This window comes from Hyla sarda, chromosome 6 (assembly GCF_029499605.1).
Source record: "Hyla sarda isolate aHylSar1 chromosome 6, aHylSar1.hap1, whole genome shotgun sequence".
Classification (NCBI taxonomy): Eukaryota; Metazoa; Chordata; class Amphibia; order Anura; family Hylidae; genus Hyla; species Hyla sarda.
The window spans coordinates 118,912,982-118,928,259 of NC_079194.1; positions in this window are offsets into that span (position 1 = coordinate 118,912,982).

A 15,278-nucleotide genomic window follows, 5' to 3' on the forward strand; every position below is an offset into this window, starting at 1 on the left:
AAACTGGGGGGGAAAAGTTGGTGCATCTTATACGGCGAATACACACCTATCGCGGCGGTCCCTGCGCCCATCAACGGCCAGGACCCGCGGCTAATACAGGACATCACCGATCGCGGTGATGCCCTGCATTAACCCTTCAGACGTGGCGATCTGAAGCATCTGAAGCAAAAATGACACTAACCCGGCTGCACCGGGAGGGACCTTCTCGGTGTCTGCTCTGTGCCAGGATCCCCTGCATGGCCGGTGCTCTCCTTTGTCGTCATCACGTTGTCCAATAGGAATTGATGACTGAAATTCGCATGACAAATCCACAGTAGACAGAACAAGCAAAGTAAATGGGATATTTAAAACCCTTTTTACACACAGCAAACATTTTCCTGACTGATATTGACCTGCGATGTGGACTTAAAATCTGCAGCATTTCAACTTTAATGGGGAAGGTAAATCTGTGCATAAAAAAAAAAATCACAACAAAATCAATAAGTATTTTGTGCGGATTTTTTTCCTCAATAAATCAGTCTAGTGTGCTTTTGCCCATACAGGGAATGACGTCAGCACAAGTGTGGTGCTAGTTTTTTTTATAAGCTCCCATATTTTTCTAATCCTGGACAACTCATGCAACTGACCATGGCAGGTCTGGCTTCGGCAACCATGACAAATACCCCTGCAGCAGCCATTGTAGAGGGCATGGGATAGGGAATATGGTATTACAAAGTGTATAGATTTAATGCCCTATTGCTGGTGCTGTGGATCTAAGCTGGGGTGCCAATACTGCCGCTAAAAACTTAATATGGGCCCCTGTATACCATATAACATGAACCAATAAAATTACTATAAAAGTCAGAGCTGTATTGGACTTAAAAGTATAATGTAGATAAATTATAAAAATTGGAATAATCTAAAAAGATTAGTATATACCTTATGAAGCTGGAAGTGCTGGAGTGTCCTTAATTTAATATGGTGCAATATCAATCCTTTGTAGTAACGGCTCCTGGAAAATCAGTCTTTTAATCCTGAAGTTTTGCTCCTATAGTTCAATGTCCTTTTGGGGGATAGCAGGAGTCAGCCCTGGCCGGTGGCGTGTCTAATGCCGTGCACCCCGCTGCAAGGTTAGCTAGATGGAATTAGCGTGGGTAGTGACTTAAATACAAGTCGTATGTATGGTCCAAAAATCCTTCCGACGCGTTTCTGAGACTAGGCGGTCTACTCCACCAGTCGGGGCTGATTCCTGCTATCCCCCCAATGGAAATCGTTTGAACTATAGGAGCAAAACTTCAGGATTAAAAGAATGATTTTCCAGGAGCTGTTACTACAAAGGATTGAAATTGCACCATACACATAGGAAAATCTCATCTGTCATCAATATTTACCACCTGAAGCGGTTCATAGCATGTAAAAGCTGTGTAGTACAGTAATGCAGGCATACCTTTTATTGTCTAATTGTTGGCTTTATTATTGTAAAAAATGCTTTTATCCAGAGTCATGCACAGTCGGAGAGGCGTGGCGGGGGGTCCGCGATCTCACGCCTCTCTTGAACAATGTTACAGCATCTTGGGCCCTGTGTGAGCAACATACAGCTCCTCTGCACATGGTCTCTGACCAATAGAGGCCGAGAGCTTGCTCACTCCCTGCTGAGCGCCATCATTTTTCGCAGTTGGCGCATGTGCAGAGGAGCTGTATGTCGCTCACACAGGGCCCGAGATGCTGTAACCTTGTTCAAGAGAGGCTTGACATTGCGGACCCCCACCATGCCTCTCCAACTGTGCATGACTCTGGCTAAAAGCAGTTTTTACAATCATAAAGCCTATGATTAGACAATAAATGGTATGCCTGCATTACTGTGCTGCACAGCTTTTACATGCTGTGTATAGCTTTAGGGGGTAAATATTGATGACAGTTGTGCTTTAACCCCTTTTATAAAGTGTGGCAATAAAAAGTACAGCTTGTCCTGCAAAAAAATAAATATATATATATATATATATATATATATATATATATATGTCTTAGAAGGCAAGGGGGGGGGGGGAAAACCTTAAATGGGCACTGTCAGATACAAAAACTTTTGATATGTTGTAAAGCATGTATAACCAATAGGTTTTGCAATTGCTTTCATTAGAAAATTTTCAGTATTTCATACTGAAAAAGCCAGTCAAACAACTGCCCCACCTGCCTGCTTGGACACATACTAGTCCTGCTTTGTCCATGCACCATCACCATGTCATGGACACACTTCCTTGATTGACAGCTGTGAGTGCAGGGCTCACATCTGGAGGAAAAATCCTCCCACTGTCAGCTTGAGTCCCGCTACTGTCAGTGAGGACAAGCTGGGAGTTGTAGTTTTGCTAATGCTAGGGGAGATATGAGCAGACAGCATACTGAGGGAGGGGCGGAGACCTGCACAGTGAGGCCACGCCCCCTCCATTTGAGAGGAATTCAGACTAGTGAGCTAAATTAAAAGTGTAATAAAAAATTAAATAAAGGTGCTAGACACATAAAAATTAGATGCACATGGTCAGGATTAGGTACTGAGTGATATATAAAAATAAAAAAATAAATTGTTGTATCTGACGGGTACGATTTAAGCCGAAAATTCTGGAAAATTTGGAGAGTTGGGAACAGGTTAAAACTGTTTATACACATTTATAAAAAGTTGCAAATTAAAACTTTTTTGTTTAGAGGTGGTATAATATGTTAGCATAGGACTGTTCAAAATCCAGTTAACCTACATAAATCCTCTGAAATGACATGACATATACAGTGACCCCCCCGACCTGCGATGTCCCCGACATACGATCATTTCAATATACGATCACTCTCAGAGGCCATCGCATGTTGAAGGCAGCATTAAAATACGATGCTTTTGTATGTCGGGGCCATCACATAAACGGCAGCGCAGACTGCTTCAGCTGCCGCCGGATAGCTGTTTAAGGTGCCCCGTGTGGTCCAGTGATGGTCACTCACCTGTCCCCAATGTTCCGGACCGTCCTCTTCGGGCTCCGCTGCATGGCCGTTGTTCTCCTTCGTCGTCATCACGTCGCTGCGCACGCCGTCCCGTCTTCCAATAGGAGTGTCGTGAGCAGCGACGTGATGACAGCGATGAAGAGCGATGATCCCGGGCAGCAGAGACGGTCCGGAGCGGCGGGGACACCCCGGCGATGGCAATGGAGGGCGACACCTAGGGCAGCAGTGATGGTGCGGAGAGGCAGGGACAGGTGAGTATAACTTCCTATTCTTTCCATTGCACGGATCCCTCAACATACAATGGTTTCAACTAACGATAGTTCATTTGGAACGAATTACCATCGTATGTTGAGGGACCACTGTATATTAGGTTTTTCAGCCAACCACTTTATGGAATATATGATGCCTTTTATACATATTGTATAGGTTGACCTAGAGAAGTTTACCTGTGACTGCGGACATGCAGAAAGGGAGGCACAGCAGGGGATTGGGCTCAGAATATTAACTTGTATACATTGCTTATTAGCCGTATTTATTTGTATGAAGCACAATTTTGGAAAATTATACCTTTTTAATTCATTCTCACAGCAGTTTTTGGGCCGATATTTTGTATTAGTACTTGGCAAATCCAGATGTGAAATAAGCAGATACAAAAAGTATGTTGGTTACATAGACTAGAGATGTGTTACAATCATGGTTGACCCACCGTCAGGACAACTGGCTATGACTACTCTGACTCAGGAAAAACCTGGGATACATACTGTACAGGACACTTAATCCTTTCATAATTCCACAGCAACAGCAATCTCAATGACACACAATGATGCTGCAACCCTCACATAACCACCATCAGAGTCTTCACTTTTCCTAAATCACCTTTTCTGTATTCTATGGAGTTGACATCACAAATTCTGTCTACCATAATAACTGTTCTTCCATGGTAACAACATTGCCGTGGCCAGCAGCTTGCCGCCATGATCACCTGACATGCAGTCATATCCGTTAAAACTAAAACTGTAGAACAGCTGTCTCAAATTGTGGCCCTCCAGATGCTGCAAAACTTCAACTCCCAGCATGCTGGGAGTTGAAGTTTGGCAACATCTGGAGAGCCACAGTTTGAGACCACTGCTGTAGAACCAATATAAAGCATTTAATGTTTAAAAAATATGTGGTGTCCCGGTACCGTAATGCATACCGTACCTTGTATGGTGGTCCCCAAAGTCAGAGTCACTACGTTCAGGTAGGGTCCCCCAGGTGGAACAGCCCCTAGTCGCCTCTTTTGAAATGTTTAAATGTATATATTTAACATAATGTATATTAGTATGCTTACCTTGGTAGCGTCGCAGGACCTTGGGTTATGTGACTATGTTAATTCCTCTATGGTATGTTGGAGAATCTTTGGAGGTCCTTGGGTCACATGTTACCCATAATTCTCTGTGCAGAAGATTGACAGTTGTTATGGACCAGTGAGCTTTAGTCCAGCCCCTGCCCATATAAGGGAGCTGTAGCCAATGATCGCTTTCTTGGGTTGCTGCTCTCGTGGATGCCGGACTATTAGGATGGATCTGCGCAACTTACAAAGACAAGCTAGGCCAGAAACCTGCCAGCCTCAGCCTAAACTAAACTGTGAGTTAAAATCTCAATCCCCGCTAAAGCTAGCGTGATTAATGGACCGAATCTAAACCCCTAAATCCAGTGGATCACCTCAACAATTACCTTCTTAAGCTCAAAAGACTCACGAGGTCCCAACCACTTGTCAAGCTTTAATAGACTTTGTTATATGGACTGTTCCTGTTCATTATTGCATACAATCTTCAGTAAAAGTTCCGACTAGTTTCTGCAAATCTCCGGTTGTGGACAATCAATTATTCCCTATCTCCCTATTGCTCTTGGGAAGGGTGGCGGTAGGACAAGTATACAGAGAATAGCCCTCACCCTGGCGTCAGGAATAGAAAGGGTTAAGCAAGCACCCTTTAGTAACTGCACAGCTACACCCCCATATACCCTACACCCCCCAAGCTACCACAAATATACATGAATATATATATATATATAATTTAAAAGGGTACTCCGGTGTAAAAAAAAATATTATTTTTTTAATCAACTGGTGCCAGAAAGTTAAACAGATTTGTAAATAAATAAATAATATGGATTCAGTCCTCAGCACACCCCTATATAAAAAATATAGTATCTGGATGGGTGTCTGTGGTACCCAAAGGAAAAAGACAGTTTAGTATGTATGTATTTATTCCACAATAGAACATATTAAAAATAAATTTATAACAATCTTATAAAAATAAAGCGTTTCCCACAGGGCCCTACGGTAGCGCAGTATGATATTAAAATTCCAATATATAAGAACAAATCAGCATGACACTACAGAGCGGTATTCCCATAAATATAACTACTGCTAGAACACCTAAATCAATTGTAACATATGTTGACACACTTCTTGGTTTCAAGTCCTATATAGTGATAGTGTGTCACGAGAGTATCACCTGTAAAGAAATACAATGTATATCCTGTAAGGAAGGAAAACAATGTCCTAGGAATAATAGCAGTCTTATAAATGGAGTTCTTCCTATGAAAAGGAATCTGCAAATGTCCTGGAGAGAAATAGTGCAATTTATCCTAGAGAGATGAGTAGAAAGTCCTACAATATAAGTATCATATCTGTTCCGGTTTGTATGAGCCGTTTATATTGGCAATTTAAATAGGTAATAGTGGCACCAGTTTATTGACACCGGTTGGTCCACTCCATACTGGCAATACCTGTAGATAGAAATGTAATGTTTTGGCACTGTTGTGCCACTCACCGCACCGCTGATGGGACAGATGGATGGTAGTTAGATGTACTCCAGCCGAGGCGGCGTGATGTTTGCACGATGTGCAGCCGCTCTTACTGATAAGTGCTGGTGTCACGATGCCGGCTGGCAGGTAGTGGATCCTCTGTGCCAGAGAGGGATAGGCGTGGACCGTGCTAGTGGACCGGTTCTAAGCCACTACTGGTTTTCACCAGAGCCCGCCGCAAAGCGGGATGGTCTTGCTGCGGCGGTAGTGACCAGGTCGTATCCACTAGCAACGGCTCACCTCTCTGGCTGCTGAAGATAGGCGCGGTACAAGGGAGTAGGCAGAAGCAAGGTCGGACGTAGCAGAAGGTCGGGGCAGGCAGCAAGGATCGTAGTCAGGGGCAACGGCAGAAGGTCTGGAACACAGGCTAGGAACACACAAGGAACGCTTTCACTGGCACAATGGCAACAAGATCCGGCAAGGGAGTGCAGGGGAAGTGAGGTGATATAGGGAAGTGCACAGGTGAACACACTAATTGGAACCACTGCGCCAATCAGCGGCGCAGTGGCCCTTTAAATCGCAGAGACCCGGCGCGCGCGCGCCCTAGGGAGCGGGGCCGCGCGCGCCGGGACAGAACAGACGGAGAGCGAGTCAGGTACGGGAGCCGGGGTGCGCATCGCGAGCGGGCGCTACCCGCATCGCGAATCGCATCCCGGCTGGCAGCGGAATCGCAGCGCCCCGGGTCAGAGGATGTGACCGGAGCGCTGCAGCGGGGAGAGTGAAGCGAGCGCTCCGGGGAGGAGCGGGGACCCGGAGCGCTCGGCGTAACAGTACCCCCCCCCTTGGGTCTCCCCCTCTTCTTAGAGCCTGAGAACCTGAGGAGCAGACTTTTGTCTAGGATGTTGTCCTCAGGTTCCCAGGATCTCTCTTCAGGACCACAACCCTCCCAGTCCACTAAAAAAAAAGTTTTCCCTCTGACCTTTTTAGAGGCTAAGATCTCTTTGACAGAGAAGATGTCCGAGGAGCCGGAAACAGGAGTGGGAGGAACAGATTTGGGAGAAAAACGGTTGAGGATGAGTGGTTTAAGAAGAGAGACGTGAAAGGCATTAGGGATACGAAGAGAAGGAGGAAGAAGAAGTTTGTAAGAGACAGGATTAATTTGACACAAAATTTTGAAAGGACCAAGATAGCGTGGTCCCAATTTGTAGCTAGGGACACGGAAGCGGACATATTTAGCGGAGAGCCATACCTTGTCTCCAGGGGAAAAAACGGGAGGAGCTCTTCTTTTCTTATCCGCGAACCTCTTCATGCGTGAAGAAGCCTGTAAGAGAGAATTTTGGGTCTCTCTCCATATAATGGAAAGGTCACGAGAAATTTCATCCACAGCGGGCAGACCAGAGGGCAAGGGGGTAGGGAGGGGGGGAAGAGGGTGACGGCCGTACACCACGAAAAATGGGGATTTGGAGGAAGATTCAGAGACCCTGAAGTTATACGAGAATTCGGCCCATGGAAGGAGATCTGCCCAGTCATCCTGGCGGGAGGAAACAAAATGTCGCAAATAATCACCCAAGATCTGGTTAATTCTTTCTACTTGTCCATTGGACTGGGGATGATATGCAGAAGAAAAATTTAATTTAATCTTGAGTTGTTTACAGAGAGCCCTCCAGAATTTAGACACGAATTGGACACCTCTATCCGAGACAATCTGCGTAGGCAACCCGTGAAGACGAAAAATGTGTACAAAAAATTGTTTAGCCAACTGAGGCGCAGAAGGAAGACCAGGAAGAGGGATGAAATGTGCCATTTTGGAGAATCGATCAACGACCACCCAAATAACAGTGTTGCCACGGGAAGGGGGTAAATCAGTAATAAAATCCATACCAATCAGAGACCAAGGCTGTTCGGGGACAGGCAGAGGATGAAGAAAACCAGCGGGCTTCTGGCGAGGAGTCTTATCCCGGGCACAGATAGTGCAGGCTCGCACAAAGTCCACAACATCCGTCTCCAGAGTCGGCCACCAATAGAAGCGGGAGATGAGTTGCACAGATTTCTTGATGCCCGCATGACCTGCGAGATGGGAGGAGTGACCCCATTTGAGGATTCCGAGGCGTTGGCGTGGAGAAACAAAGGTCTTTCCTGGAGGAGTCTGCCTGATGGAGGCAGGAGGAGTGGAGATCAGGCAGTCAGGTGGAATGATGTGTTGCGGAGAGAGTTCAACTTCTGAGGCATCCGAGGAACGAGAGAGAGCATCGGCCCTAATGTTCTTATCGGCAGGACGAAAGTGAATCTCAAAATTAAATCGGGCAAAGAACAGAGACCACCGGGCCTGGCGAGGATTCAGCCGTTGGGCAGACTGGAGGTAGGAGAGGTTCTTGTGGTCGGTGTAGATAATAACAGGAAAACTTGATCCCTCCAGCAGATGCCTCCATTCCTCAAGTGCTAATTTAATGGCTAGAAGCTCTCGATCCCCGATGGAGTAGTTCCTCTCCGCTGGAGAGAAGGTCCTAGAGAAAAAACCACAAGTGACAGCATGCCCGGAAGAATTTTTTTGTAGAAGAACAGCTCCAGCTCCCACTGAGGAGGCATCAACCTCCAATAGGAAGGGTTTGGAAGGGTCAGGTCTGGAGAGCACGGGAGCCGAAGAAAAGGCAGACTTGAGTCGTTTAAAGGCGTCTTCTGCTTGAGGAGGCCAGGACTTGGGATCAGCATTTTTTTTGGTTAAAGCCACGATAGGAGCCACAATGGTAGAAAAATGTGGAATAAATTGTCTGTAATAATTGGCGAACCCCAAAAAGCGTTGGATAGCACGGAGTCCGGAGGGGCGTGGCCAATCTAAGACGGCAGAGAGTTTGTCTGGATCCATCTGTAGTCCCTGGCCAGAGACCAAATATCCTAGAAAAGGAAGAGATTGGCATTCAAACAGACATTTCTCAATTTTGGCATAGAGTTGATTGTCACGAAGTCTCTGAAGAACCATACGGACATGCTGGCGGTGTTCTTCTAGATTGGCAGAAAAAATTAGGATATCGTCCAGATATACAACAACACAGGAGTATAACAGGTCACGAAAAATTTCATTGACAAAGTCTTGGAAGACGGCAGGGGCGTTGCACAGGCCAAAGGGCATGACCAGATACTCAAAGTGTCCATCTCTGGTGTTAAATGCCGTTTTCCACTCATCCCCCTCTCTGATGCGGATGAGGTTATAGGCGCCTCTTAAGTCCAATTTAGTAAAGATGTGGGCACCTTGGAGGCGATCAAAGAGTTCAGAGATGAGGGGTAAGGGGTAGCGGTTCTTAACCGTGATTTTATTAAGACCGCGGTAGTCAATGCAAGGACGTAGGGAGCCATCTTTTTTGGACACAAAGAAAAATCCGGCTCCGGCAGGAGAGGAGGATTTACGGATAAAGCCCTTTTTTAGATTCTCCTGGACGTATTCAGACATGGCAAGAGTCTCTGGGGCAGAGAGAGGATAAATTCTGCCCCGGGGTGGAGTAGTGCCCGGGAGGAGGTCGATAGGACAATCATAAGGCCTGTGAGGAGGTAGAGTCTCAGCTTGTTTTTTGCAGAAAACATCCGCGAAGTCCATATAGGCCTTAGGGAGACCGGTTACTGGAGGAACCACAGAGTTACGGCAAGGGTTACTGGGAACCGGTTTTAGACAGTTCTTGGAACAAGAGGACCCCCAACTCTTGATCTCCCCAGTGGACCAATCCAGGGTTGGGGAATGAAGTTGAAGCCAGGGAAGTCCAAGGAGAATTTCCGAGGTGCAATTGGGGAGGACCAAAAGTTCAATCCTCTCGTGATGAGATCCGATGCTCATAAGAAGGGGCTCCGTGCGGAAACGTATGGTACAGTCCAATCTTTCATTATTTACACAATTGATGTAGAGGGGTCTGGCGAGACTGGTCACCGGGATGTTGAACCTGTTGACGAGAGAGGCCAAAATAAAATTTCCTGCAGATCCAGAGTCCAAGAAGGCCACAGCAGGGAAGGAGAAGGCAGAGGCAGACATCCGCACAGGCACTGTAAGACGTGGAGAAGCAGAGTAGACATCAAGGACTGTCTCACCTTTGTGCGGAGTCAGCGTACGTCTTTCCAGGCGGGGAGGACGGATAGGACAATCCCTCAGGAAGTGTTCGGTACTAGCACAGTACAGGCAGAGGTTCTCCATACGGCGTCGTGTCCTCTCTTGAGGTGTCAGGCGAGACCGGTCGACCTGCATAGCCTCCACGGCGGAAGGCGCAGGAACAGATTGCAGGGGACCAGAGGAGAGAGGAGCCGAGGAGAAGAAACGCCCCGTGCGAACAGAGTCCACATCTTGGCGGAGTTCCCGACGCCTTTCGGAAAAACGCATGTCAATGCGAGTGGCTAGGTGAATAAGTTCATGTAGATTAACAGGAATTTCTCGTGCGGCCAGAACATCTTTAATGTTGCTGGATAGGCCTTTTTTGAAGGTCGCGCAGAGGGCCTCATTATTCCAGGACAATTCTGAAGCAAGAGTACGGAATTGTACGGCATACTCGCCAACGGAAGAATTACCCTGGACCAGGTTCAACAGGGCAGTCTCAGCAGAAGAGGCTCGGGCAGGTTCCTCAAAGACACTTCGGATTTCCGAGAAGAAGGAGTGTACAGAGGCAGTGACGGGGTCATTGCGGTCCCAGAGCGGTGTGGCCCATGACAGGGCTTTTCCGGACAGAAGGCTGACTACGAAAGCCACCTTAGACCTTTCAGTGGGAAACAGGTCCGACATCATCTCCAGATGCAGGGAACATTGGGAAAGAAAGCCACGGCAAAACTTAGAGTCCCCATCAAATTTATCCGGCAAGGATAGGCGTAGCCCAGGAGCGGCCACTCGCTGCGGAGGAGGTGCAGGAGCTGGCGGAGGAGATGACTGCTGAAGCTGTGGTAGTAACTGTTGTAGCATAACGGTCAGTTGAGACAGCTGTTGGCCTTGTTGCGCTATCTGTTGTGACTGCTGGGCGACCACCGTGGTGAGGTCAGCGACAACTGGCAGAGGAACTTCAGCGGGATCCATGGCCGGATCTACTGTCACGATGCCGGCTGGCAGGTAGTGGATCCTCTGTGCCAGAGAGGGATAGGCGTGGACCGTGCTAGTGGACCGGTTCTAAGCCACTACTGGTTTTCACCAGAGCCCGCCGCAAAGCGGGATGGTCTTGCTGCGGCGGTAGTGACCAGGTCGTATCCACTAGCAACGGCTCACCTCTCTGGCTGCTGAAGATAGGCGCGGTACAAGGGAGTAGGCAGAAGCAAGGTCGGACGTAGCAGAAGGTCGGGGCAGGCAGCAAGGATCGTAGTCAGGGGCAACGGCAGAAGGTCTGGAACACAGGCTAGGAACACACAAGGAACGCTTTCACTGGCACAATGGCAACAAGATCCGGCAAGGGAGTGCAGGGGAAGTGAGGTGATATAGGGAAGTGCACAGGTGAACACACTAATTGGAACCACTGCGCCAATCAGCGGCGCAGTGGCCCTTTAAATCGCAGAGACCCGGCGCGCGCGCGCCCTAGGGAGCGGGGCCGCGCGCGCCGGGACAGAACAGACGGAGAGCGAGTCAGGTACGGGAGCCGGGGTGCGCATCGCGAGCGGGCGCTACCCGCATCGCGAATCGCATCCCGGCTGGCAGCGGAATCGCAGCGCCCCGGGTCAGAGGATGTGACCGGAGCGCTGCAGCGGGGAGAGTGAAGCGAGCGCTCCGGGGAGGAGCGGGGACCCGGAGCGCTCGGCGTAACAGCTGGAAGGAATAAGATTTTTTAGTAAAAGTATTTTACAAATCTGTTTAACTTTCTGGAGCTAGTTGATATGAAAAAAATTTTTGCTTTCCACCGGAGTACCCCTTTAAAGTCCACACTGGACCCTTGTGAGAAGGGTCCAGTGATGATAAGCAGGTTACAAAGCATCCTTCTACTGGAACCCTAGTGATCAGCTGTAATCTGTGGGAAGATCTGACATATTAAAGCATTATTGTCATAAAATAAAAAACATTTATAATGTCATGCAGATATGTCAAAACGTATGATCGCTGAGGGTCTCAGTACTGAGACCCTGACTGTTTAAACGTTTTGACATGCCTTTCCCTTAGTAAAGTTTAATCACATAATTGCACTGACACTTCTAGCCAGTAGGTGTGCTACTTTAGTATAAGCTTCTCATGACTTCCAAGCATCTCCCAATACAGGAGCATTTGTCTGAGGAGTTTTCCTGGGCGGTGTCCTCTCTTAACATCTTTTGTTGTGGTGAGCCACAGTGAATGGTGGGACCACGGGGTGTAGCAGTGTAGGTGGATGGGGTAGATGGTATTAACCCCAGGGGCAAGGTGTTATTAACCCCTAATGTTCATGACGCCAGAGTGGTTTTTGGTATCGGGAAACACCCAAACGATATCTCCGCTATCCCAATGGCTAGGCAGGGAAATGAGAGTCCATGACCAGGTTATGGTTTAAAGGAGCCTTTACTGAGGTCAAACAGTTGTTATAGTCTCTACAGCTTGGCCAGAATCCCAGAGAGGTGGCCAGGAACACACTTGCTGGGACCAATTATTCTTGTAATGGACTTTAGATCATTGACTATAGGCTTGACTGGACTGTAGGTAGGGACAGCAGACATAGACTTGACTTACTGGAAGTGATGGTAGATTTAAGGCCTTCCAGGTAGCTGGACACTAGCACTGAGACATCTGGTCTTGACTGTACCCCAGTAGAAAGAGCCAAAAGAGGCAGATTGCAGCACCTCCCTTCCTTATAAAGGGGGGGGGGGGGTTAACTAGAAGCCCATAGGTCAAGCTGCGGGTCATGTGTTAAGCTGGTGACTCTCTGGGTAACATTCTCTGCGAAATCTGTAGGCGCTATATAAATAAAATAAAATAAATAAATAAATAACATGTGACATCTCAAAGGTCCTTTAGACAATTACATTAGTCCTACAAAGGTCCTCTATACTGTCTATACATTGGTATACTGACTATATACCTATTACAATAAATAACATTAAAGTAACAGCAGGAGAGACACTGCAGGAGAGCCCCCAGGTCACTGAGGGACTCAACCTTACAGGGCCTAAGTGTAGTACAGAAACTCCAAGGGAAGGCGCTACCCAAATTAGTCAAAAATGACTATTGTTTTAACATAACCGTACTTTATTGGGTTAAAAGACATCTGCAATTGAAAAAGGGTAATATTATACCCGAAACACGTTTTTCTATGGATGTATTGGCTGACTATCTTTTAACCCAGTAAAGCACGGTTATGTTAATACAATAGTAATTTTTGACTTATGTGGGATAGCGCCTTCCCTTGGAGTTTTTTTTCCCTTTTTACACGTATATTACTGGAAACTGTTACCATGGCTGCCGGTCAAAGCTCCTACGGCCTGCAATCCCAGGAATACCCCTATTATAGGGGTGATGGGGGACATGTATCAAAGATTTTACCCCTGTTTTGTGTGTATTTTTTTGCGCACGTTTTGGTAGAGCATGTCCTCCAGATGTGGCTGAATCAGGGTACCTTGGAGTGACATCTATAGTACACATGGATTTATTACCTGTGTTCTTTTCCTTTGCACCAAAACTTTTGACGCAAGTGCGTCTTTTTCCCCGTAAATATAAGCCAACTTTAACTGCACGTAGCAATCCTTTCTATTTCTGAAGGAAACTACTACTAAGGAATCACCAGAATGTTTTTACTTTCCTATCTCAATTCCTCCTTTGGTTTGCTTTATATTTTTACTCCTTGGTTATTCCAAAGCACTTTTAAAATAATTTGCATATAGAATATTTGTTTCCAGTTCAGTTATTCATTAGATCACTTGTATATTGATATTGTTATTTTATGATCCAACAATTTAATACATTTACATAGGAAATGTTTGATATCTTACTTATCATTGAACAAGATCCGTCACATTAAATAGCTTTGTAATCCACTTAACACTGTAGATCATTCTCCTTTTATTTTTAAAATTTACTGCTTTCCGTTATACTTTTCCCCAGCGCCCGGTAAGATGGTGGCTATCACTGATAGCCAGCCATCTTACCATGTGACCACGGGGGGTTTCATCCCCCCCCCCCCGCGATCGCTGCTATCAGCTAGTCAAATCTGACTAGCTGATAGCAGCGTTTCGCTATGAGAATACTTAGCAGCGCGGTGTGTGAGTCCGGATCACGGGGATCGGGACACACGCCGCTCTGCTAAGTGTCCCTTACCCGTCCCCCAGCGTCACTTACCCGGCCATGCGGTGTCCTGAGCGGTCCCGGTGCGAGCGGCGTCCTCCAGGCGGTCCCGGGGGTGGTGCGTCCCTGCGGTGAGTTTGCAGCAGCAGGGCGGCATCTTCATTGGCAGCAGTGAGATCGCCGTGAAGTGATCTCACTGCTGCCTCTGGGAGTTTCAAAACTGCAACTCCCAGCATGCCCAGACAGCCTTTGGCTTTCTGGGCATGCTGGGAGTTGTAGTTTTGCAACATCTGGAGGGCCACAGTTTGGAGACCACTGTATAATGGTCTCCAATCTGTGCTCTTCCAGATGTTCCAAAATTAGAAATCTCAGCATGCCCACTCTGTCGAGGGATGCTGGGAGTTGTAGTTCTGTAACATCTGGAAGAGCACAGATTGGAGACTATACAGTGGTCTAAAATTCACTTCTAGATACTGCTAGTCTATCACCAAATCAGAAAAAGCCAAAATATAGACTAAAATATAACCTTTATTGGATTACTTTAAAACCATGCCCACACTGGGCTAACAACACCAAAAAAAGTGCTCAAACTGTGACAAATACCACAAAACCAGATATAATACAACTGATATATTATAAATTTGCTTCTAACTAATGTTTTCCCTATCACCTTGGCTCAGGGTGGGATTGGTCAGGGACAACAGGCAGCGCGGGGTAGGGAACCTGATACACCCTACAATACCTCTGTTCTATTTCCCTGTCCTAGGCGGAGTTTACGTCCTGATAAGGACGGCCCCGCTCTGGAACCTAGTCTGATCTTACTAGGTGTCCCTAAATGAACTAACTTACTTACTAATGGTATCACTGACTCACTTGGGGGACAATACCCTATATATATCTTCAGATATTAAAATTTACTATGGTTGGAGTTCAGCAATGTAGAAAATATGGGATAGTGATATGATTATTTACCAGTATATCCCTTGTTGTCAAAGTATGACTTAAATATGTCTATAGATAATAGTTGGATATAGTTGAGTTACATAAAATTACAAATATAATTATGTTCATATCCCAGTATCCAAGCAGGTATCAAATATGCAGTATTTATTCCTCATGAGTATATTTGATATATCCACAGAACATACCCAAGTAAAGGATAATTAATCTACCATTAGTAGGATTCTACGATTGTGCCAAATAATTAGGCACAAACAAGAGTTATACTAGTTCAAACTATAGATGCATATAGGTGTTAGTTAAAAAGCGATACTTATTCTGTCAGATGGAAAGATAATTCATGTCTCAACGCGTTTCCTTGCTTAAGTCGTCAGGAGAC